This window comes from Bos indicus x Bos taurus, chromosome 23 (assembly GCF_003369695.1).
Source record: "Bos indicus x Bos taurus breed Angus x Brahman F1 hybrid chromosome 23, Bos_hybrid_MaternalHap_v2.0, whole genome shotgun sequence".
Taxonomy (NCBI): Eukaryota; Metazoa; Chordata; class Mammalia; order Artiodactyla; family Bovidae; genus Bos; species Bos indicus x Bos taurus.
Window position 1 is genome coordinate 9468518 of NC_040098.1, and position 21315 is coordinate 9489832.

General features: G+C 41.0%; 1 protein-coding gene and 1 long non-coding RNA gene across 4 annotated transcripts in view; one reads left to right on the forward strand and one right to left on the reverse strand.

The window, feature by feature from the left end:
- Positions 1 to 21315, reverse strand: part of NUDT3 (nudix hydrolase 3) — a 123205-nt gene that overhangs the window by 70241 nt on the left and 31649 nt on the right. The gene's annotated exons all lie outside the window — the stretch shown is intronic.
- Positions 1786 to 20187, forward strand: LOC113881306. 2 transcript variants are annotated; one of them, XR_003507993.1, is made up of 5 exons: positions 1786 to 1950; positions 11381 to 11534; positions 14349 to 14538; positions 15381 to 15647; positions 17956 to 20187. It is a non-coding gene; the product is annotated as an uncharacterized LOC113881306 (long non-coding RNA). The 2 variants fall into 2 exon arrangements; XR_003507992.1 differs by lacking the exon at positions 17956 to 20187 and adding an exon at positions 17339 to 17568.

Sequence of the window (21315 nt, forward strand, 5' to 3'; positions counted from 1 at the left end):
TCTGCTTCTGTTGGGTCAATACCGTTTCTGTCCTTCACTGTGCTCATCTTAGCATGAAATGTTCCCTTTGTAGCTCTGATTTTCTTGAAAAGATCTCTAGCCTTTCCCATTCTGTTGTTTTCCTCTATTTCTTTCCATTATTCACTTAGGAAGGCTTTCTTATCTCTCCTTGCTATTCTTTGGAACTCTGCATTCAGATGGGTATATCTTTCCTTTTCTCCTTTGCTTCTCTTCTTTTCATAGCTATTTATAAGGCCTCCTCAGAAACCCATTTTGCCTTTCTGCATTTTTTTTCTTGGGGATGGTCTTACACTGCCTCCTGTAAAATGTCACAAACTTCCATCCATAGTTCTTCAGGCACTCTATCAGATCGAAATTCTCGTATCTATTTCTCACTTCCAATGTATGATCATAAGGGATTTGATTAAAAAAAAAAAGGGATTTGATTTAGGTCATACCTGAATGGTCTAGTGGTTTTCCCTACTTTCCTCAATTTAAGTCTGAATTTGGCAATAAGGAGTTCATGGTCTGAGCCACAGTCAGCTCCTGGTCTTGTTTCTGCTGACTGTATAGAGCTTCTCCATATTTGGCTGCAAAGAATATAATCAATCTGATTTCAGTGCTGACCATCTGGTGATGTCCACGTGTAGAGTCTTCTCTTGTGTTGTTGGAAGAAGGTGTTTGCTATGACCAGTGCATTCTCTTGGCAAAATCTGTTAGCCTTTGACCTGCTTCGTTTTGTACCCCAAGGCCAAATTTGCCTGTTACTCCAGGTAGCTCTTGACTTCCTACGTTTGCATTCCAGTCCCCTATAATAAAGAGGACATCCTTTTCGGGTGTTAGTTCTAGAAGGTCTTGCAGGTCTTCACAGAACCATTCAACTTCAGCTTCTTTGGCATTAGTGGTTGGGGCACAGACTTGGATGACTTGAGATACTGAATGGTTTGCCTTGGAAACGAACAGAGATCATTCTGTTGTTTTTGAGATTATACCCAAGTACTGCATTTTGGACCCTTTTGTTGACTATGAGGTCTAATCCATTTCTTCTAAGGAATTCTTGCCCACAGTAGTAGATATAATGGTCATCTGAGTTAAAGTCACCTATTCCAATCCATTTTAGTTCACTGATTCCTAAAATGCTGATGTTCACTCTTGCCATCTCCTGTTTGGCCACTTCCAAATTTATCTTGATTCATGGACCTAACACTGCAGGTTCCTATGCAATACTGTTCTTTACAACATCAGACTTTACTTTCACCACCAGACACATCTACAACTGGGCACTGTTTTAACTTTGACTCAGCCTCTTCATTTCTTCTGGAGGTACTGCTCTGCTCTTCTCCAGTAGCATATTGAGCACCTACTGACCTGGGGAGTTTATCTTTCAGTGTCATATTCATGTGCCTTTTCATACTGTTCATAGGGTTCTTAAGGCAAGAATGCTGAAGTGGTTTGCCATTCCCTTCTCAGGTGGACCACATTTTGTCCAACTCTCTACCATTAACTGGTCCATCTTGGGTGGCCCTACACGGCATGGCTCATAGTTACACTGAGTCAGACAAAGCTGTGATCTATGTGATCTATTGGTTAGTTTTCTGTGATTGTGGCTTTCATTCTGTCTGCCCTCTGATGGATGAGGATAAGAGGCTTGTGGAAGCCTCTTTGTGGGAAAGACTGGCTATGACTAAAACTGGGTCTTGGTCTGCTCTGGTGGGCAAGGCCATGCTCAGTAAATCTTTAACCTAATTTTCTGCTGATGGGTGGGGCTGTGTTCCCTCCCTACAGTGGCCTTACATGTAAGATGGCAGAGTAGGACGGGCACCCATCTTCCCCTGTGAGAACACCAAGATCCGCAACTAGCTGCTGAACAACCATCGACAGGAGAATGTTGGATCCCACCAAAAAAAGATACTCAGCATCCAAGGGCAAAGGAGAAGCCCCAACAAGACGGTAGGAGGGGCAAAATAGCATTTAGTACTTCATTATAAAAGTTTTTATTTTTTTTTCTTTTAAATTTTATTTTATTTTTAAACTTTACATAATTGTATTAGTTTTGCCAAATATCAAAATGAATCCGCCACAGGCATACATGTGTTCCCCATCCTGAACCCTCCTCCCTCCTCCCTCCCCACACCATCCCTCTGGGTCGTCCCAGTGCACCAGCCCCAAGCATCCAGTATCGCGCATCGAACCTGGACTGGCAACTCGTTTCTTACATGATATTCTACATGTTTCAATGTCACTCTCCCAAATCTTCCCACCCTCTCCCTCTCCCACAGAGTCCATAAGACTGTTCTATACATCAGTGTCTCTTTTGCTATCTCATACACCAGGTTATTGTTACCATCTTTCTAAATTCCATATATATGCGTTAGTATACTGTATTTATGTTTTTCCTTCTGGCTTACTTTACTCAGTTCAAAGAATTATACGGTAACCACTCATGTGCCCACCACCGAGATTCTACCAGTAATTTTTACAAATTTTATCTCATATCTTTTTGATATAAATCTTTAATCTTAGTTTTCTTGCTTTTTGTCACTGCAAGATATCTCAGGCTCCTGTTAAGTGTTTCTTGTTCCAGATTTGAATTTAGCTATTTCTCTAAGAAGCCTTGGTTCCTTTTAGTGGAAATGATATTTAGAGACCTCAATTTGAGTAATGGCTGCCACTGCATTGTCATTGTTCCTTAGGTTTTTCAATAACAGACAGGAAATTTGTATTATTAGAAAAAAATAAAAGAATAATAATTGAAAAAAAAAATTACGGGTCATATGAATATTTCCATTTCATATTTAAAGCCTCAGTTCAGTTGCTCAGACATGTCCAACTCTTTGGGACCCCATGGACTGCAGCACACCAGGCTTCCCTGTCCATCACCAACTCCCGAAGCTTACCCAAACTCAAGTCCATCAAGTTGGTGATGCCATCCAACCATCTCATCCTCTGTCGTCCCCTTCTGCTCCTGCCTTCAATCTTTCCCAGCATCAGGGTCTTTTCCAATGAGTCAGTTTTTCACATCAGGTGGCCAAAGTACTGGAATTTCAGCTTCAGCGTCAGTCCTTCCAATGACTATTCAAGACGGATTTCCTTTAGGATGGAATGGTTGGATCTCTCCTTGAAGTCCAAGGGACTCTCAAGAGTTTTCTCCAACATCACAGTTCAAAAGCATCAACTCTTTGGTGCTCAGCTTTCTTTATAGTCCAGCTCTCACAACCATACATGACTACTAGAAAAACCATAGCTTTGACTAGATGGACCTTTGTTGGCAAAGTAATGTCTCTGCTTTTTAATATGCTGTCTAGGTTGGTCATAGCTTTTCTTCCAAGGTGCAAGCCTCTTTTAATTTTATGGCTGCAGTCAACATCTGCAATGATTTTGGAGTCCAAAAAAATAAGTTTTGAAGCCCCTCAAAATTAAAGCCTACTAAGCTTTGCGACCGGTGCGCTAAGCACAGGCGGCTGCGACCGGCATGGCCGAGAGGAGCCACCCCGTGTCCGAGGTCAGGGGCAGAAGCCGGGAGGACCCCATGCCCGAAGGGTGGTGGCCGACAGGAGCTACCCCATGTCCGAGGTCGGGGGTGGGGTGCCGAGAGGAGATACCCAGCGTCCAAGGTCAGGGGCGGTGACGAGAGGAGTTACCCCGCATCCGAGGTCAGGGGCGGCAGCTGGGAGGAGCTACCCCACGCCCCTAAGCCCGAAGCCAGGGGCGGCAGGCAGGAGGAGCTACCCCACGCCCCCACGCCCAAGGCCAGGGGCGGCGGCCGGGAGGAGCTACCGCACACCGAGGTCAGGGGAGGCAGCCAAGAGGAGCAACCCCACGTCCAAGGACCAGTGGCTGCGGGGCGCAGGAGGGCCTAGAGGAGCTATCCCACGTTGAAGGTCAGGAAGCGGGGCGGTGAGGAGATACCCCTCGTCCAAGATAAGGAGCAATGGCTGCGCTTTGCTGGAGCAGCCATGAAAAGATACCCCACGCCCAAGGTAAGAGAAACCCAAGTAAGACAGTAGGTGTTGCAAGAGGGCATCAGTGGGCAAACACACTGAAACCATACTCACAGAAAACTAGTCAATCTAATCACACTAGGACCACAGCCTTGTCTAACTCAATGAAACTAAGCCATGCCTGTGGGGCCACCCAAGATGGGTAGGTCATGGTGGAGAGATCTGACAGAATGTGGTCCAATGGAGAAGGGAATGGCAAACCACTTCAGTATTCTTGCCTTGAGAACCCCATGAACAGTATGAAAAGGCAAAATGATAGGATACTGAAAGAGGAACTCCCCAGGTCAGTAGGTGCCCAATATGCTACTGGAGATCAGTGGAGAAATAACTGCAGAAATAATGAAGGGATGGAGCCAAAGCAAAAAGAATACCCAGCTGTAAATGTGACTGGTGATAGAAGCAAGGTCCGATGCTGTAAAGAGCAATATTGCATAGAACCTGGAATGTCAGGTCCATGAATCAAGGCAAATTGGAAGTGGTCAAACAAGAGATGGCAAGAGTGAATGTCGACATTCTAGGAATCAGCGAACTCAAATGGACTGGAATGGGTGAATTTAACTCAGATGACCATTATATCTACTACTGCGGGCAGGAATCCCTCAGAAGAAATGGAGTAGCCATTATGATCAACAAAAGAGTCCGAAATGCAGTACTTGGATGCAATCTCAAAAACAACAGAATGATCTCTGCTCGTTTCCAAGGCAAACCATTCAATATCACAGTAATCCAAGTCTATGCCCCAACCAGTAACACTGAAGAAGCTGAAGTTGAACGGTTCTATGAAGACCTACAAGACCTTTTAGAACTAACACCCAAAAAAGATGTCCTTTTCATTATAGGGGACTGGAATGCAAAAGTAGGAAGAAACACCTGGAGTAACAGGCAAATTTGGCCTTGGAATACAGAATGAAGCAGGGCAAAGACTAATAGAGTTTTGCCAAGAAAATGCACTGGTCATAACAAACACCCTCTTCCAACAACACAAGAGAAGATTCTATACATGGACATCACCAGATGGTCAACACCAAAATCAGATTGATTATATTCTTTGCAGCCAAAGATGGAGAAGCTCTATACAGTCAGCAAAAACAAGACCAGGAGCTGACTGTGGCTCAGACCATGAACTCCTTATTGCCAAATTAAGACTTAAATTGAAGAAAGTAGGGAAAACCACTAGACCATTCAGGTATGACCTAAATCAAATCCCTTATGATTATACAGTGGAAGTGAGAAATAGATTTAAGGGCCTAGATCTGATAGATAGAGTGCCTGATGAACTATGGAATGAGGTTCGTGACATTGTACAGGAGACAGGGATCAAGACCATCCCCATGGAAAAGAAATGCACGAAAGCAAAATGGCTGTCTGGGGAGGCCTTACAAATAGCTGTGAAAAGAAGAGAAGCGAAAAGCAAAGGAGAAAAGGAAAGATATAAGCATCTGAATGCAGAGTTCCAAAGAATAGCAAGAAGAGATAAGAAAGCCTTCCTCAGCGATCAATGCAAAGAAATAGAGGAAAACAACAGAATGGGAAAGACTAGAGATCTCTTCAAGAAAATCAGAGATACCAAAGGAACATTTCATGCAAAGATGGGCTCGATAAAGGACAGAAATGGTATGGACCTAACAGAAGCAGAAGATATAAAAAAGAGATGGCAAGAATACACAGAAAAACTGTACAAAAAAGATCTTCAAGACCCAGATAATCACGATGGTGTGATCACTGACCTAGAGCCAGACATCCCGGAATGTGAAATCAAGCGGGCCTTAGAAAGCATCACTACGAACAAAGCTGGTGGAGGTGATGGAATTCCAGTTGAGCTATTCCAAATCCTGAAAGATGATGCTGTGAAAGTGCTGCACACAATATGCCAGCAAATTTGGAAAACTCAGCAGTGGCCACAGGACTGGAAAGGTCAGTTTTCATTCCAATCCCAAAGAAAGGCAATGCCAAAGAATGCTCGAACTACTGCACAATTGCACTCATCTCACACGCTAGTAAAGTAATGCTCAAAATTCTCCAAGCCAGGCTTCAGCAATATGTGAACCGTGAACTTCCTGATGTTCAAGCTGGTTTTAGAAAAGGAAGAGGAACCAGAGATCAAATTGCCAACATCCGCTGGATCATGGAAAAAGCAAGAGAGTTCCAGAAAAACATCTATTTCTGCTTTATTGACTATGCCAAAGCCTTTGACTGTGTGGATCACAATCAACTGTGGAAAATTCTGAAAGAGATGGGAATACCAGACCACCTGATCTGCCTCTTGAGAAATTTGTACGCAGGTCAGGAAGCAACAGTTAGAACTGGACATGGAACAACAGACTGGTTCCAAATAGGAAAAGGAGTACATCAAGGCTGTATATTGTCACCCTGTTTATTTAACTTATATGCAGAGTACATCATGAGAAACGCTGGACTGGAAGAAACACAAGCTGGAATTAAGATTGCTGGGAGAAATATCAATAACCTCAGATATGCAGATGACACCACCCTTATGGCAGAAAGTGAAGAGGAACTCAAAAGCCTCTTGATGAAAGTGAAAGTGGAGAGTGAAAAAGTTGGCTTAAAGCTCAACATTCAGAAAACGAAGATCATGGCATCCAGTCCCATCACTTCATGGGAAATAGATGGGGAAACAGTGGAAACAATGGCAGACTTTATTTTTTGGAGCTCCAAAATCACTATAGATGGTGACTGCAGCCATGAAATTAAAAGACGCTTACTCCTTGGAAGGAAAGTTATGACCAACCTAGATAGCATATTCAAAAGCAGAGACATTACTTTGCCAACAAAGGTCCGTCTAGTCAAGGCTATGGTTTTTCCTGTGTTCATGTATGGATGTGTGAGTTGGCCTGTGAAGAAGGCTGAGCACCAAAGAATTGATGCTTTTGAACTGTGGTGTTGGAGAAGACTCTTGAGAGTCCCTTGCACTGCAAGGAGATCCAACCAGTCCATTCTGAAGGAGATCAGCCCTGGGATTTCTTTGGAAGGAATGATGCTAAAGCTGAAACTCCAGTACTTTGGCCACCTCATGCAAAGTGTTGACTCATTGGAAAAGACTCTGATGCTGGGTGGGATTGGGGGCAAGAGGAGACGGGGACAAGAGAGGATGAGATGGCTAGATGGCATCACTGACTCGATGGACGTGAGTCTCAATGAACACCGAGAGTTGGTGATGGACAGGGAGGCCTGGCGTGCTGCGATTCATGGGGTCGCAAAGAGTCAGACACGACTGAGCGACTGATCTGATCTGATCTGAAGCTTTTTAAAGGGCTTCCCAGGTGGTGCTAGTAGTAAAGAACCCACCTGCCAATGACCTAAGAGACATGGGTTTAATCTCTGGGTCAGGAAGATCCCCTGGAGGAGGAAATAGCAACCCACTTCAGTATCCTTGTCTGGGAAATCCCACAGACAGAGGAGCCTGGTAGGCCCCAGTTCATGGGGTCACAAAGAGTCGGACACGACTGAAGTGACTTAGCACAAGGTTTTTAACTTCTTGTATTTTATGCTTTTGTGTTTTATGCTGAAAATAATAAGATAATTATCTATTTGAGTTATCCTATAATAGTTTCAAATTAACAGTACTATTAACCATAAAACTACTAAGCACAATTTAAGATTTCTCTGTAGTTCTTCTTAGCCTAAGGACAGATCCCACTAGATATGGTCGATCAAACTACTGTTTTTAAGTCACACGAAAGATTTATTCTCTGTAAAATGATGCCACTAAATTGATAGTCAAATTCATTTACTTCTGTCATTTTGATTATTAACACTGTGTGTTTTGTTGTAAGACATAAAATGCATGCACACTGGAATGTAAAGATCATCAGGGTACAGTATGATGACCCTGACTTATACTTGAACCCACACACCTACTAAGATGCATGTTTCCATATCCCCAGCATGTTCCATGTGCGTCTTTCCTGTCTATATCCCTGACTCAAAGACAGTCACTACTGTGAATTATACTAGCACAGATAGTTTTGTTTGTTCTGGTCCTTCATGTAAATGATATCCCACAGGAGCCACTGGAGAATTTTATACTATACTGATGTACCATAATTTATTTAACAAGCTCTCTTGATAGACATTTTGGGCATTTCTAGTTTCTGCTGTTAAAACAATGCTACAGAGCTTCCCTGGTGGGCTCAGTGGTAAAGTATTCACCTGCCAATGCAAAAGACACAGGTCTTGGATCCTGATCTGGGACTATCCCACATGCTGCAGAGTAACTAAGCCCGTGCACCAGAACTATTGAGCCTGTGTTCTAGAGCCTGGAGCCTGAACTATGGAAGCCCATGCGCCCTAGAACCAGTGATCCTCAACAGGAGAAGCCACCGCAATGAGAAGCCCGTGCACCACATAACCCCTACTTGCCACAACTAAAGAAAAGCCAGTGCAGCAATGAATACCCAGCACAGTCATAAATAAATAAAATTATTTTTTAAATGCTACAATAAATAGCCCTATACACGAACCAGTTTCCATATGTGAATACACAGGTAGAATTCATACATTCACATACTTTCATTCAATGAATATTCACTTAGTACCTACTCGGTGCCAATCACTGAGGCACTGTGGGTAGAGCAATGAGCAAAACAAAGACCCTGCTTCTGTGGAACATACAATCTAATAGATTAATCTGGGGAGAACTGTAATGTCTTCTGCTCCATTAATAAGGTGTAGCTTTCCACATACATAGTTCCTTCAAATCGTTCCTTTTATGACTTGAATTAGATAGCATAATTAATGCAATGGCACCCCACTCCAGTACTCTTGCCTGGAAAATCCCATGGATAGAGAAGCCTGGTAGGCTGCAGTCCATGGGGTCACTAAAAGTCAGACACGACTGAGCGACTTCACTTTCACTTTTCACTTTCATGCATTGGAGAAGGAAATGGCAAACCACTCCAGTGTTCTTGCCTGGAGAATCCCAGGGACAGGGGAGCCTGGTGGGTTGCTGTCTATGGGGTCGCACAGAGTTGGATGCGACTGAAGTGACTTAGCAGCAGCAGCAGCCCAGTCTAAGACTGCAATGAAATTATCCCATGCTTTCTTCTAGCAATTTATTGTCTTTTAAATGTATATACTTCCTATCTATAATGGAAATTATCCTGATAGTGAAGAATCCAATTTTATATTTTTCTAGATGACTGGTTGTTCCTACATGCATTCTGTTCTGTTGAATTGTCTGTCTACTCATGATCTAGTTCAACAGTTTTATATATATATATATATATATATATTTTTTTTTTTTTTTTTTTTAAATTTGGCTGCACCAGGTCTTAGTTGGGGCACATATGCTCTTCAATCTTCACTGCAGCATGTGGGATCTTATACTTTCAGCATATAGGATCCAGTTCCCTGACCTGCAATGCAGGAGAGACCTGGGTTTGATCCCTGGGTTGGGAATATCCTCTGAAAAAGGGCATAGCAACCTACTGTGGTATTCTTGCCTGGAGAATTCCATGGAAAGAGGAGCCTGGAGGCTACAGTCCACGGGGTCACAAAGAGTCAGACATGACTGAGCAACTTTCACTTTCCCTGACATAGGTCCCCCTGTGCTGGGAGCTCAGAGTCTTAGCCATAGAGCATCAGGGAAGTCCTAGCATTCTATTTAACTTTGCAGTATGGTTTAAATGGACTAGACATCACCACTCTCAACCTTCACTTTTCTTTTTCAGAATTTTACTGGCTATTCCTCTATGTTTCCTTATCCATTTGAACTTTAGAAATTGCCCTTGTGGTTTAAAGAAAACTGCTTGTAATTTCTACAAAAATCAAGTTAAATTTATAGATTAACTCACCAAGAATTTACATCTTATGGTATTGAACCTTTCTACTTAAGAATATTTATTCAAATCCTCTCAATAACACTTTTATTTTCTTTGCACAGATCCTGCCCATTTCTAAAGGTTATTCTTTACTGTTATTGATATAACTCTATCCTATTGCTAGGGCTTCCTAAGTGGCTCAGTGGTAAAGAATCCACCTACAGATGCAGGATATGCAGGAGATGCAGGTTCAATCCGTAGGTCAAGAAGATTCTCTGGAGAAGGGAATGGCAATCCACTCCAGTATTCTTGCCTGGAGAATCCCATGGACAGAGGAGCCTGGCGGGCTATAGCCCATGCGGTCACACAAGAGTCAGACATGACTGAGTGAACATGCATGTTTATTGCTTAATATTTTAAAAAAAGTCTAATTTTTACCAGTTGGTTACTACTAAAATAATATTAATTCCACACATAAACACAATTACAGGACTAAGAAGAAATGATTTTTAAAAACAAAAAAGACAGTTTTACTTTACACTAATTATTGTAAACCATGATGATTCATTTCATTGCCGTATCTTGCCCAGCTAAACTATACTGCCCAGATAGAGACATGAACAGATGGACAGGAAAGACATGCCTTACAGCGGGTCCAGAAGAGCAATAAGCAGGGGCAGGCAGGTCACAACAACTGTTCTTTTGCAATTGTGACAACATATGTGTGAATTCTAACTTATCATTCTTACAAAAATGAGAACAAAAAAATGGGCCAGATATACACGGTGCACCAGGAACAAAACATTTAACTACACAAGAGTTAGGATGGAAAGATCATTTTTAAAAGGAAAATAGTTTTACATAATTTCACGTACTGTATTTCACAAAGTTTTATGTTCCTAACTGAACTAAATTTAACTGTTTTCATTTTACTACAACTTACACTTTATTTACTCTATTTAGGAATATCAGGGAGTTATCACTAGAAATCACAGAGGAAAATGAGGCAACAACTTCATTAAGACTGAGAATTCTCAGCTAAGAGTCCTTTACTTGAAGACAATCCAATGCTCTCAAAGTCAGAATAAACAGAAGTAAATGTGGAGAGAAGGGGTTCATTACAAACCCAAGATGTTTTAATTACTCCAAATCTATACAAAACGAGTATAAATAAATCTTACATAACCAAACATCTACTGTAAGAGTCAAAAGAACTGATAACACAGGTTGTTTTATGAGGAAAGAAACTGAGTACCTGGGGGGATAAGTATAGAAGGATGAGTTTCACTGCATCCCACTTACGCCTTTTGAATTTTGAACCATGTAAATATACTACCTATTCAAAAATAAATTTAACTTAAGAGCTCCTTAAACATTATAAAATGACCAAAAGAAGAACAACTCTGAATCTTCTACAAACCACATTTAAAGGCATTGTCATTATACACTCAAATTTCCTACATATGATAATTTGCTCTATGAATGCATCTTAAAATGTAATGTCAGGAAAAATCTATTTCTGTATGAACTTGTATGTATTCTTTTATCGGTCATTAAAAAGCCATTACTCCTACCATCTTCTCCTTTTTTTTTTTTTAGCTAACCCATAAAAGAGCTGGATTTAGCAGCCAACTGCCCATTCTTGGAACATCTCTTCCAGAGATCTTTTTTTTTTTTTTTTTTACTTACTAGACTATTGATTTATTATAAAAGGATGTAAGTCAGGACAACCAGATGAAAGAGACAGCACACGGTAAGCTATGGGAAAAGGGCACAAGCTTCCACATCAGTCTGGAAGTTTTCCGAACCCTCTCTTTTGGGGTGTTTATGGAGGCTTCATTACATAGGCATGATAGAGTAAATCACCGGCTGTTGGTGACTGAACTCACTCTCCAGCCTCTCTCTTCCCCAAAGGCGAGGTCAGAGATTTTTCTTAATTTTTAACTCATCTGTTTTACATATTTTTTAATTTAAAAAAATTATTTTTTGGGTCACATTCAGGATCTCAGTTCCCCAACCAGGGATTGAACCCATGCCCCCTGCAGTAGAAGCTCAGAGTCTTAACTGCTGGACCACCAGGGAAGTCTCTGTTCCATATATTTTTAATGAAAGTTCTCTTAAATCTAAAGAATTCTCTTAAACACAAAGAAAATCAAAATTAAAAATTAATCTTGACATTCCTTTTTTCAACCATCAAAAAAAGGCCAAGTCAAAAATTACTCTGCCCAACTTTGGAAAATCATCATTCCTGAACAACTAATTTGGCCACATTTCTACAGTGCCTCTGAAACTTTTACTTTAACAATCTGATCCTAAATTTGTCTCTCAGTTAGACTCCAAACCATTTGAAGAATGAAATGGCCTCCCAACACCCACCCAATGAAGTATGTAGAAAACAAAGTCTTTTTATTCATGAAATCATAATGAATTATAATTCATTTGCTATTTAAAACAGACAACTCTAAAAGGAAAATTTTTAAGAGAAAACTTTAAAAAATTACTACAGTCTTAAAACTAGTTTTTAAAAAACTGAAGTACACGTAACAAAATTAACCATTTTAAAGTGAACAATTAGGTGGCATTTAGTACATTTACAATGTTGTGAAACCATGACCTCTAGCTCCAAAACATTGTCACCCCAAAATAAAACCTCATAAGCATTAACAACATAAACATTAACATCACCAACTCAATGGACATGAGTTTGAGCAAGCTCCAGGAGTTGGTGATGGACAGGGAAGGCTGGCGTACTGCAGTCCATGGGGTTGCAAAGAGTCAGACATAACTGAGTGACTGAACTGAACTGAAGCATTAAGTTTACTCTTCACCCCAGACCCCAGACCTTCAGCTTCTGTTAACCATCAATCTGCTTTCTGCATCTATGGATTTGCCTATTTTGCATATTTCATATAAATGGAATCACACAATGTGTAATCAGAGGTCTGGCTTCATTTACTTAGCATGATTCTGAGGTTCACCCTCAATGTTATCAGTACTTCATTCCTTTCCGTGGTTAGTAACAGTCCATTGTATGCATATGCTACTCCTGAATTATCCACTCACTGATGGACATTTGGTTGTTTCTACCTTTGGCTATCGTGAATAGTGTTGAACATCTGTGTACAAATATTTGAGAACCTGTTTTCAGTTGTTTTGGGTGTATACTAGGAGTGGAATTGCAGGGTCAAACATAATTTTGTTCAGCTTTCAAGAACCACCAAACTGTTTCCATAGTGACTGAACTATTTTACATTCCCATCAACACAGGTACCCAATTTCTCCACATTCTCATTAACATTTGCTATTTTCCATTTTTTAAAGTGGGATGAGGTGGCAAACTAGTTTTAAGAATGTCCTAGTAATTACCTAACTTCTGAAGGAAGGCAGAACACCTGACCAGTAAGAGTGGGAAATAGTAAACTCACTCCCACCCCCGCCCCCCAAGAAAAACTCAACTAAGCACACTCCTTCTCCCAGAAAACAAGTAAAAAAGTATTGGGTGTCAAGAGAATGACAAGACAAGGCACAAACTGGGAGATAACATCTGCAAAAGATGTATTTGATGAAGAACCTATGCAAAATATACAAAGAACTCAAAATAAGAAAAAGACCTGAACAGCCATCTCACCAAAGAAGATACACAGATTACAAATAAAACATATGAAAGATGCTCAACCTCATCTGTCATTAGGAAACTGCAAATTTAAAAAAAAAAAAAAAATGAGATATCATGACCCACCTATTAGAAGAGCCAAAATCCAGAACACTGAAAACACCAAAGGCTGGTGAGAATGGCAAGCAAAAACTGGAATCCTCATTCAATGCTGGTGGGAATGCAAACTGTGCGGCCACTTTGGACGACGGTTTGGTGGTTTCTTTAAAAACTTAGCACACTCTTAGCAAAGGATTCACCAATCATGCTCCTTTGTGTTTACCCAAAGGGGCTGAAAACTTGTGAACACAAGGTTGTAAGTACGTGGGGGCAGAGGGTGTATGGGTACGCTGTACTTTCCATTTGACTTTGCTGTGAACCTAAACCTGCTTTAAAAAATAAAGTCTATTAGAAAAAGTATTAGACTTCCCTGGCGGTCCAGTGGTCAGCACTCCGCACTCCCACTGCAGGGGGCACAGGTGTGATCCCTGGTCAGGGAGCTAAGATCAAACACGCTGCACAGTACATCGGTACTGCCAGGACAGTGCATCCCCCACTCCTCCACCAAAAAAAATCAGTATTAAGATATTTTTTAAGGTATTAGATATATTTTAAAATGCTATTGCTGGATTCCTTTAAGGACCAGTTAAAGCTCAACCTGAACTCACAGAACTATTAGTAACAGTCGTAACAAATATTTCTATTGTAATTTAGAATGTCTCAAGTGCTATGCATGCAAATATAATCTCACTTACATCTCACAATGACCCAAGGAATGAGATGATGTTAGTGGACATATTTCTATTTTACACTTCAACGAACTGTGGTTTCAAGAGGGTAACTCAGACATGAACTACAGATGTGACTCTAAACCATGTTCTTTCCTCCACACCCAACTCTGTCTGACTGCTATAGTGCTATCCACCATTAGCTCACGTTCATGAAAGTCCGGCAAGTCTGCAGCTGAATAAAAGGCAAACTACACTTGCTGCAGCTTCAGTTTGAGAGCAAGTGGTTTAAGTGTGCAAAACAAGCTCAATATACAGAGGAACAATCACAACACTCAAAATCAGCAAAAATTTCATCTTCCTCTCCACTCTTTTGGGTAAGTGAAAGCCAACAGATGTTTATAACCGGTTTATGGTCATTACATAGCAGCAGGCATGCCAACGTTCATTCGATGCCAAGGCAGCCTGGCCCAGGAGTCCTCCAGATCCACACACTTACCTCAAGAAGGGGAAGGGGTTACCTAGGCCCCTTTGCAAGCTAACAAGTACTGGCATTTAGTCACTTCCACTAGAGGAAGGTAGCTATGCAAGATATCTTTGCAAAAGTGTCAAACAGGCAAAGGGAAATAAAAAGACAAAGGGCAGACATAACTCCTCATTCACTCGCAGCACTGATAAAGAACTGAAGTTTTATCCTATCCCATTAAAACGAGGGACAGAGGGAAGCAGGCTCATCACACGGGTAAGCAGCAAACTCAGCAGTTGTGGGAGATTAGGGAGTCTTGGCAGTGGGAAGTGGGCCCAAAATAGACGCATTAAACATGACGAGGTGAGCGTTCTGACCAGCACATATTTTTAGTAATTGCACATTTATAACCTTCACGTGTCCAGTTCAAAATTAGTCTAGCTATCAGTCTCTTGAAACGCCAGTAAAATGATCCCTATCCCACAATCACCCTCACAAAGGAAAAAAATAATGCAGTCAAAGACCAGCTCCGATTCTGCCGCTGCACTGGATGGAACCCTACAACCCATCTTGATAGTTACAGCTGTCACACTCACCTTCACGCACCCTGCACCCACGCCTCCAGGCAAAAGGAACTTGCTTCACACTCCCTGCTTGATTTGAGGGTGGGGGTAATCGGGTGGCAGCCCAGAGAAAGCATCAAGAAGGGAAATGTGGCAAAGACTCCTGACTGTCTCCCAATATCTCTTCCAGCTTCATCCTTGGGAAGCTACACAAGGATCCATTTGCTAACTAACCAGATGGAGTCAAGTTCTCAAGAAAGACTAAACTTCACCACACCTTGTTTCAGGTCACAAATGTCTCTGCTGGTATTTTCTACTGCTGTCAAATTACTATATTACCAAGGCTAATTTTATCTATCTCTGTTGCTGCTACTGCTAAGTCATTTCAGTCGTGTCCGACTCTGTGTGACCCCATAGACGGCAGCCACCAGGCTCCCCCGTCCCTGGGATTCTCCAGGTAAGAACACTGGAGTGGGTTGCCATTTCCTCCTCCAATGCATGAAAGTGAAAAGTGAAAGTGAAAAGTGAAAGTGAAGTCGCTCAGTCGTGTCCGACTCCTAACGACCCCATGGACTGCAGCCTACCAGGCTCCTCCATCCATGGGATTTTCCAGGCATCAATTAACAAGTTTAGATGACTGTAAAAACTCAGAAAACATGTAAAAATTCAGAAAACAAGACTGGCATAGGAAACTGTAATAGCTCTTAAGTTGTCTTTATTGTCCGTCATTGCAAATATAACTGAATTTAAATGAACTAAGGTTTTGCTCTCACCCAGCAGCTCAGGCCTTGTTCTCCAGCACTGAAAAAACTCCTGCATAATTTTCAATATTTCCAACAGGAGTTTAACCTGTTCTTTCCCTTCTGTAGCAGCTTTTAAAAACATAAGTACTTATATTTTTAAATACGTATTTTTACTATTAACAATATCACAATTTTTGACAGTGTATAAATCTAATTAACAAAAATATGTAATTTTATCAATATGTAAATCCGACCCATTGTTTGAGATCCTATCCATCAACACAAATGATTACCATGTCACACCCTGTAATAGATCACTAGCTGAATATAGGATAGAGAAGGAATACCAGTATAAAAATGTAAGTTTACAAGGAACATAGGCATATCTCTGCAGATTTATTTCAAAATTATTTCTCCCTGGACTTCCCTGGTGGTCCAGTGGTTAAGAATCCACCTGCCAATGCAGGGGACATGGGTTTGATCTCTGGTCCAGGAAGATGCCACATGACACAGGGCAACTAAGCCCGTGTGCCGCAAACACTGAGCCTGCGCTCTGGAGTCCATCTCCGCAACAAGAGATGCCCGGGCACCACAAGTAGAGAGCAGCCCCCACTCACTGCAGCGAGAGAAACCCACCCAAAGCGATGAGGACTCAGAGCAGTCAAAAAAAACTTATTTAAGTTTAAAAAGTTATTTCTATCAGGTTTGCACACTGCATTCAACTGATGAAAATCTGTATGTAACATGTTGTCCCCATACTTCAAAAAGTAATATTCAAATTAATATTGAAGGTGTAAACGCTCTAAGTATTCAGTAAGCCACTGCTTTGTTTTTTTTTACAAAACCTCTATCTTTTAATGGTTGATACCTCAAAAGAGTTTTGAAAACAAAACTGTTATATTTGCTTTCATTATATTTAAAATATTCAGAAGTAAACTATCATGACTGTTTCCCAAAAAAGCTAATAGCAAAAAAGAAAAATATAATGATGAATGATAATAAAAAAATAATAAGTTCCATCTTAACTTTTTATTAGTGGGAATTAAAGGTTACTCATATCTTCAGTGTTATATACCGAAAGACACTTGCAGAAAGTATCCTGAAATCTACTGACTTTCATCACTTAGAAATAAAATTACTCTAAAATAATGAAATAAACTAGTAGTTTTAAAAATTTTCCCAAACATCATGCCATATAAGCAAGTTTTGTCTATTTTGTAAAACATAATGCAGAGTTACATCTCATTGTGCATTTTAATATGCATTGGTACCAAACAATTTATTTGTTGACAATTCATGCTTTTCTCAGGCAATTATTTAAAACTATGTGAATTATCTGGTAAATGAGAGAAAGGTAGAAATACATATTGACATTCATTGATTTATTAAAAAACTCTCTCTTGAGAATGCATATGCGTCTGGGCCACACCGTGAGCGAGACAGAGGAGATGGCTGCTCTCAGGGACTCTGTGCTAAGGGAGGAGCCACGTAAAGGGGAACATGTAGCATGAGACAGCAAGAGCTGCCAGGAAGAAGACGACAGCAGGGTGTGACGGCACGCGACTCGGAGAGCGACGTTAAAGGGAGCCAGGGAAGGCCTCTCTGAGAAAAACCAATAAACTGATCTAAAGTGATTCATCTTTTTTACTTAAAATATTTATCACATGCCACCTCAAAATGGTAAAGAGATTTTTTTAATTTCTAAAGACGATTACAGCTAGCCATGAATTGGGCAGAGGCCCAGAGGGTCTTCTCGGGAAGTGTAAGCAGCATCAAGCAGCTAGCTGGTAGAGGATCCAAAGATAAGAGGCTAATCCTGACTTATTCCTGGAAGGACTAATTCACGCGCCTGTGCTAAGATACATAATACTCATAATCTCAGAGACAAATCCAAGATTTCCTAGAGGCAGTTTATTGTAAGTCTTTTACCTGCAAGATTAAAAAGAAAAGGAATAATGATTGAATAAGGCCCCAAAACAATATTTAGAAAAAATTATATTTTTTTTCTGGTTTATTTTAAAGAATTGGTGACTCCTCCAAGAACATGGCAAGTGTTACTCAAAGTCCAAAGAAAATGTTTCTCGCTGCCTGTGCCTGCCCATTAGGACAGACTTTGCTGCCTTCTTGGTACCATTGTACGAGACATCTTTAGGACATTCTTTGAACCCAAACATGACTATAACCTTTGCTCTGAAAAAGGGATAAGAGAGCACATTTCAAATTCAGCTTAGTTCTTTGGCCTCAGGGTGAGAAGCCATGCATCATTTAACCTGCAGAACGGCACAAAGTCTGTAGAGCTGGTAGGAGAGCAAAACTGGTAGCCTTCCTTCTTCCCATGTGGTCTTCACACCGTGGCACCACCAACCATCCTTCCAGGTCAGGATCCTTCAGTCATCCTAGGTTCAAGTCAGAAACCCAGAAGTCACCAGAGCCAACTTCTGCGTCTCCGTCACCACTCGTACTGGATCTGTTACCAGGTCTGGGGTCTTCCTCTCTAAATCTCTGAACTCTGTCCACCTTTCTCAGCTCCTCTAAGTTGACTCCAGGCATTTACTTGGACAGTACTACAGTAACTGCCTAACTCATCTCCCAACGTATGTACTCTCCCTGTCCAATCTGCTCCCTCTTCTGTAGTTCAAATCATCTTTTAAAACAAAATCTAGTCAAGCTTCCCACCTACCCCTGCTCTTATTAAACCCCTTCAAATGCCTTCCATTACTTTTAAAATACAACTGTAATCAGATAGGTGAAACTATAGATGAAACAGGACTGACCAAGTACTGATGAAAGCGAGGTAAGCACACCAAGTGTCTCTCTTCTGTGTATATTTGAATTCCTTGGTCTGGCCCCACCAATCTCACTTCATCCTTGCGCTCTGCACCTCTGAAGCACTGGCTTAATTTTGTTCTTCAACTACTCTGTGCACCCTCGCACTACAGAGTGTTCTCACATGCTTTTCCCTCAATCTGGAATGTCCTTATCAACCTTCCTAAGTCACCCCTGCCCACCATCCCCATATCAAGGTCTTTTGTCCAATGGTGCCTGTTAACTGATGTTCTTTTCCTAGACAATGACACCAAGTCTGCGGTCAAACATTTCTGAACGTGACTGACTATATACTTCATTAGAGTGGAGTCCATATTTCTGCTTATCAAGTGGACACTAAGCATTCTGTACAGTACCTGGCAGGAAGCCAGCATTTTAAAAGTGGTTGTTGAATGATTACTATCTAAGACTACCAGGGGAATTGTTTTCAAATTCTTATAATAAAACACATTATAAATTAAAAAGAAAATTGTTTGTTATTTTAGTCTCAATTTCCTGCAAGTTGCTACAGAGAAATCATTCTTATTTATTCCCTTTTAGAGAGTCTTTCCTTTGAGATATTGGAGTACTCAACATTCCTGTGATGGAAGTATCATGATTACCAACCAAAAATAACCGCATAAATCCACACCCTGGTCCTGTCTCACTCTTCTTTAGTGGTTGCTTCTCCTCCTCCCTCCCCCAAATCAACATCAAAGGACTGGAAGGCACTTGGGGATAAATTCCCTGCCAGATCCCAGGAACTTCCTTTCAGTTCCCACTCCAATTGGCAGGCAAGTGGATTTTCTATCAGGGATGCCTCAGCAGAGGCCCCAGGACTTCGCTCCATTCTGCTTCCCTTGTGATCACCACTAGCATTCCTTCTGCAACGTATTCCAGACATCATCACAGGGCCATTCACTTTGTATCATGCAGTAAATTGACATTAAAAGAGCTTATCTTTTTATTTTATCAAAACTTCTCGGTGACAGGCATAAAGCAGAAGCTGGAAATTAAATCTTATTTAAATGACATTGTTTATCATTCAGCCGAACAATTCATGTAACTAGACAGTGACGTCTGGAACATTCATTCAGTGTTTCTTAGAACGTCATAAGACCCTAAGAAACAAATGGCCAGCAAGGAGACTAAATTTATCAAAATACATTCTAAACAAAAAAGCACATGAAGCACTTGGCACGGGCTTCATGAATTATTCAGACATCATTAATCCAAGTTTATAACTGAGAAGCCAAGTAAAAAATTAACTTTTATTCTATGCCCTGCTAAGTAAATCAACAGAAGAGTTAAAACAAAACAAAAACAGTGAATACCCTCAAGCACTTGTTCATATGAAAATAATCTGTGTTAACTACAGATCACTCTTGTCATGTAAAGCCAAACAGGGAGGACACCCCCACCCCGCCAGGAAATACTCTGCTGCTGCTGCTGCTGCTGCTGCTACTAAGTTGCTTCAGTTGTGTCTGACTCTGTGTGACCCCATAGACGGCAGCCCACCAGGCTCCCGCGTTCCTGGGATTCTCCAGGCAAGAACACTGGAGAGGGTTGCCATTTTCTTCTCCAATGCGTTAAAGTGAAAAGTGAAAGTAAAGGCGCTCAGTCATGTCCGACTCTTCACTACCCCATGGACTGCAGCCTCCAGGCTCCTTCCGTCCATGAGATTCTCCAGGCAAGAGTACTGGAGTGGGGTGCCACTGCCTTCTCCGAGGAAATACTCTAATACTGTATAAATATGTACCTGTGAATCAAGAAAGCCCCATGATATGTTGTTCCAACTGATAACTGGCATCATTACTGGCAGATAAGCCTGAACTAAGAAGGTTCTTCTTAACAAACAAAAAAAAGAGGTCCTACTATACTTTCAAATCATATTTTTAAACATAAAATTGGCCACTAACACCAGAGCAGGAAAGTAAATAAATTTTAAAATTCCTTTTAAGGAATTTCTTTGCAGTAACTATTCTTCATTAATTACTAAAATCATAAGAATAAGACTATCTACTCAAAAGCTGAATAAGGGCACTGAAATTGCCAAGTTCAACTAAAGAAAAGATTTAACAGGAATTATTTTTTAATCTAGTAAGGCAAGTTCTTAAGACTACTTTATCATTTGCTAATTATAAAACCAGGGCTAGACGGGAGGGAGACTTTCTGAAAACTAGATCATTCTCTACCTGCGGGAAAGGCTGCAATTCAACTTTAGACAGATGGAGCCCATCTTTAAGGAAAGACTTGATAGCCTATTACAGTGTTTATTTGCCGACTGTCACTGGTGTCAGATGTTTGCCCTTGTATTTAACTAATTCCCCTGCTACCATTAGCCCCATTCTGGTGTTTATCAAATCCTGAGCAACCTGCCTATATATACGAGACCACTTATCAAGTAATCCCTCTTCTGTGGCTCTTTACCTGTTAGTTACTAGAAGACTTAAGGTGGTACCCTGTACTGTCAATTAATCACAAGCATGGTGACACTGACCAAATGTTTACGTAAGTCATTCAGTGTGTCTTACACTAGCCTCAAGTGTCAGAGCCCCTGAGGAGGCTTTCATGTCT